Raw genomic sequence first — 5,444 nt, forward strand, 5'->3', positions numbered from 1 at the left:
ATGGGAGATTTCGCTGGGATTAAAAAAGCTAAACGGAACCTAGGTAAGAAGAGGTCATCACTATACCAGAAAGCAAAGCTTAAGCCCACTGGCCAGTACGGGGCTCGAACCCATGACCTTGGTGTTATTAGGACCACGCTCTAACCAACCGAGCTAACTGCCTGCCTGCTAAAGCCTGCCTCAGTACTTGGACTTTAAGACTTCAAATAGCACTGACTTGAACATTTTTTTAACAAAAAGTACAGTAATTTCTTCAATCCTACTTCCTCTGGCCCCCTCTGCGTTAAAAGAAAAGAAAAACAAACAACAACAACAATTTACGGGGCTCGAACCCATGACCTTGGTGTTATTAGGACCACGCTCTAACCAACCGAGCTAACCGCCTGCCTGCTAAAGCCTGCCTCAGTACTTGGACTTTAAGACTTCAAATAGCACTGACTTGAAAATTTTTTTAACAAAAAGTACAGTAGTTTCTTCAATCCTACTTCCTCTGGCCCCCTCTGCGTTAAAAGAAAAGAAAAACAAACAACAACAACAATTAAAAAGAAAGAAAGCTTCGCCTTTATCAAGAATGATACTCTGATAGGAAGGACACAACTGAAGTAAGTATTCAGAGATGGGTTTTTCCCTCCTGCTCGCGAAAGCCTAGAAAAACGCAAAGCTGCTGGAAGGCAGATTAGGAAATTGACCCACTGAGCAGCCAAGGGGGTCGTGAAGGATTTTGAACTGTGGAAACTTGGAGCTTGCCCTCAAAACATAGTAAGCAATTTAGTTATCAGCACAATACCTTAAAAAAAAAAAAAAAAAGGACGATACCTGACTTCTCGGTTTCTGTTAAGGATGGCAGTTAAAAGAGGGGAATGTTTCTGCTAAAGGAAAAGGGGAATAATACTTATTGAGAATTTACTACTTGTCAGGCATTTGGCTAGATAATTTGTAAACAGTATTGATTTTAATTCTCACCATTGCCCTGTGATTATGAATTAGTATCTCCGTTTTATGAACAAGGAAACTGAAATTCAAACAGAGTCGATGGGAAAACCAGAATAAGAATAGATAATCCCTGGGCTCCAAGGTCTGTGCTCTTTTCTCTTTTAGACACCAGTCTACAAGTTCTCTTAACTTTAGAGTGGTAAGAATTTAACATGCTGTAAAGATGGCATTTCAGATCAGTGAAAAGATAGATTATTCAATAAATGTGTTTATAACAAAACTAAGCTGGAAAACATTCCACATGAAAAAGCTCTAAAATGAACCCAAGAAATAGTAATGAACAAAACCTTGCATGAATAATTGAGAAAGTCAGATCTGAAGTGAAACAATCAGCTGTTTCTTAAGACAGGTAGAGAAGAAAATAAATTGAACTTGGAAATTACTATGGTGTTGTGAGAATAAAATGGACCTACTCTTTTGGGTTGTTCCCAGCATTGCTGTGCCATAATTCAGCTATTGTTTTTCAGTATTTTATATTTAATGATAACAGTCGTAGCTAAAATCTTATACAGCAATTATTATGTACCAGGCACTATTTATATGTTTTAGATGAATTAACATATTTAACATAATGACTAACTTGTGAAGTGCATATTATAATCATGCTCATTTTACAGATAAAAACTGAGGACAGAGTCTAGAGTCAGCATTCTGGTAGTACAGCTCTAGAAAACTTTCTTTAAACTACAACACTACTCTGCTTCTTAAAGTCGTGTTCATCATTTTGGCCAGTGGATAACTATAGTCTTAGGAATCTTCCTATTCAAACAACAAAATTTATAACCTCCTGATTTCTACCCTATGATGTTAAAATTGCTCCAATTTTCAATTAATATTAATCTCCTCATAATTAATATTGTATTTGGATTGTGGGTCTGTGTAGACAACTGGTACTCAAGAGGAGATGGTAGGGAATTGAAGAGGAATCACGTTTATGGGATCAGGAGGACTTCACAGGTTGCTGACCTGTAAAGCCCCTTGGTTTATTTTAGGCTCTTTTTATAAGCCAGTAAAAATAACATATTATACTGATTAAGCCAGTTATGTTTGGTACAAAGCTGTTTATAGAACACTTTCTGTTGCTATGGCACTTGAAGGTTCATGACTAACTACTTGTCAGCAAAATAAGAGCATAAATTCCTCCTTTACAAAGTTCTCAGGGTCCCAGATTCAATCAAAGGTCAGACCTCAAGGGGAGGGAGAAGGGGGAGGCAGGCAAATGGGAAGCCAGCCTTGCTGGCATAATTCCCATAAAATAACAAGGACTTTAATAACAAGGACTTTGTCAGCTTGTTATTTAGTGCCTCACAGGTTTTTTTTCCCATGAACCATTGGAGAGTTAGTTGCAGACTGTGTATTTTTAAAGACATAACATTCAGGAATGCAAATTTGTTGTGCTCTAGTTTGTCACTTAATATTTCCTTCACATGTTTTCATGAGAAACAACACATTGCCATACCAAAGAGTGGGAGATCAAAAATATTTGTTGAATTTACACACAATTTCCTTTGATTATTGAGCAGCTTGGGAACCCAAATTCAAACCTCTTTGAATATCATATGACTTAAGAGAGAAAGTGCTTTGTTCACATTATAAAAGAAAATTAAGGATATCATCTTCACCATTTCCTTCCACTTGTAGCATATTTGCTTCCTCTTTGTACAATGAATAAGTTTCCAAATTCGTCTCCTGGCTAGCAGGACCAACTCATTTAAAAATAAGCTCTGATTTTAACAGTGTACAAAATTGAAAATGCAATTTAAAATATTCAAGGTATACTAAGAGAATAACAATGAGTAAATAGCTATGCTCTCTTTTGTGTAAAAAATAACAAATAACAATCAATATAAATATTTATATGTATATGCATAAAGAAAACCATATATGAAAAATGAAGGGTAGAGTTTACTCAGGGTAGGTGGTGGTGAGAACTGGGCTGGTGGAGAATAAGAATAGAAAGGATACTTTTTGATATATCTTTTTTTAGTTTCTGTTTTTGAATGATGTGAATGTATTATTTATGCACGAAACTTTAAATTAGAAAAATATTTTTTAAATTATGTATCTTTCTCATGTTAGAATAAGTGTTCAGAGCATGTAAAACAAAGATCTTTGTGATTCTTGCTAATGAAGTTTTGAAAAATGTTTTTCTTATTTTTTAATTGTGTTTTCTCTTTGACTGAACTGGGGAAGGCAGAATGATCCAGGGTAAATGGTATGAAGGGAAGGTAGTTTTAACAGAAGTGTGAAATCATATCTAAATAATGTATAACTAGGTTTTACTTTAAGGCTGGCTCCATGGCTTAGCTGGTTAAAGCACCTGTCTAGTAAACAGGACATCCTGGGTTCAAGTCCCAGTGGGGCCTTCTCTCTGGCAAACTATCTAGGTTTTTGAAATTTCACCTGGTGCAAAATATCATCACTGTTTGAGTAGAAGTCAACTTGGACTTTCACCCAATAAATCTGATATTCAGGCCTTAAGCTTTGCTGGAAAAGTAGGAGTGATGAAGGACAGATGTGGAAAGTGGAACAGTTTCATAAAAAGCTGGAGACATTTAAGGTTCAGAATATTTGTCCTAGTTTCAGTGATGGAGAGGCAACAGATTTAGAAATAGGCCCTTTCAGACATTCTTAGGATTTTCCTGATTACTGAGAGAGATTTAGTTATTTCTGAACCTTCACACTTGGAGTAGAGTTGGCACTCAATAACATTTTTGCAATGGACCACTAAATGCCTAATAGCTTTTCTAATCTCAAAGCAATGTGTAGAAGTGTGTGTCAATTAGCTTTGAGGAGTAATGGACAGTGCATTGAAGACAGTTGATCCACAGTCAGTGAGAGAGTTTAAATCCTCTACCTTTTGCACCACTTGGGAGCGCGGTGGCGCTCCTGCCGAGGGTTCGGATCCCACATACAGACCGGTTCCCGCTCACTGGCTGAGCGAGGTGTGGGAGCAACACCGAGGGTTGCGATCCCGCTGCCGGTCCCGGTCCAGTACGGGCGCGACACTGAGGGTTGCGATCCATTGCCGGACACGAAAAAAGACAAAAAGGAAAAAAAAAAAAATCCTCTACCTTTGACCCTCCCTAGCTATTTTTCACACCTCCCAGTAAACCTGCAGTTTTTCTTGGCACTTTTGCTTTATAGCAGGTAGTAAGGACAGTTGGCTCCAGAAGACCTCAGCTGAGTCTGCAGAGTTTGGAAGTCGTTTTTTGTAGTGTAGTTGTTATCACCTTCCCCTCACACAACCTAAAGTTCCCTGGTTGGACACCAGGTGGAAACACCTCCTAAGATAATTTCCCTTTCCCCAACATTTTCCATTGTCACCATGCCTTACCTTTTACCTTCTTAGGGAAAATCCAAATCAATTCACCAAAGTTTATTCAGTGTCCAGTGTTGTGAATTAATACCTGGACCTGAAGGAGAAAGAAACACATACTGTTCTAAGAAAACACCAGGCCTACATTAAGAACATAAGAAAGGAGCTGTCCATTGAGGTTCCAGGTCAAGTGACATTTGGCCCTTGAGGAAGGAGGTTCTGTTTGAATAAAGAATACCTTAGGTTGGGAAAGAAACAGTGTTTCAATTAGAAAGAAGTCCTTTTAACAAAGACACAACTGTGAACGTTCAAGTCTTGTTTACAAATTGTTTATAGGATAGTAATTATCATTTAGTACTTTTAAGTACTCAGCTCTTCGTAGGTACATGATATCACTGCATCAGATTCAATTCCACTTTAAATGGTCTTTTTAAATTTCGGTCTTCTCCATTACTGTATTTTATAAAAAATAAGTAAATAAATGTCAGTTTTCTGACACATTTGCACTTCCACATGCTCAACAAAGGAGTAATTAATCTGTTGGGCCATTACAGTAAGGAGCAAGAAGCTCCTCCAGATGCAATCCATTGCTTGCAGAATTCTGTGCACATTACTATGGATGAGGGATTGGGCATTTGTAGAATCTGACATATAATTTGAAGATATATCTTAGGATGCCAAAAGAAATAGAGCAGGTAAACAGAAATACCTTACTCTTCAGGGTTTCATATCTTTTTTAGACATTTAAGGTGAAAATATGTCTAGAAAAACTACAACAATTCAGGTCTCAAAATGCCTTTTTCATTTGCCTCCAGTCTATTTTTAGACATTTTATGTCTTTTGTCACTAACCATTCTTCTTTTAAGATGACATCATAGTCTCCTCTTTTATTTTTATTTATTTATTTTTAAATTTTATTTTGTCGATATACAATGTGGTTGATTATTGTGGCCCATTACCGAAACCTCCCTCCCTCCTCCCTCTCCTCCCTCCCACCCAACAATGTCCTTTCTGTTTGCTTGTCATATCAAATTCAAGGAATTGTAATTGCTGTGTCCCCCCCCCCCCCCCGGGTTTTTTTGGTTTTTTTTTTTTTTTTTTTTTTTTTTTTTTTTTTTTTTTTTTTTTTTTT

General features: G+C 37.1%; 1 non-coding gene across 1 annotated transcript; it reads left to right on the forward strand.

Moving 5' to 3' along the window:
- The first annotated feature begins 3,285 nt into the window (after positions 1-3,285).
- TRNAT-AGU lies at positions 3,286-3,359 on the forward strand. Its single transcript has one exon. It is a non-coding gene; the product is annotated as a tRNA-Thr (tRNA).
- The last annotated feature ends 2,085 nt before the right edge of the window (positions 3,360-5,444 follow it).

Source organism: Galeopterus variegatus, unplaced genomic scaffold, assembly GCF_000696425.1.
Source record: "Galeopterus variegatus unplaced genomic scaffold, G_variegatus-3.0.2 Scaffold9646, whole genome shotgun sequence".
NCBI lineage: Eukaryota > Metazoa > Chordata > Mammalia > Dermoptera > Cynocephalidae > Galeopterus > Galeopterus variegatus.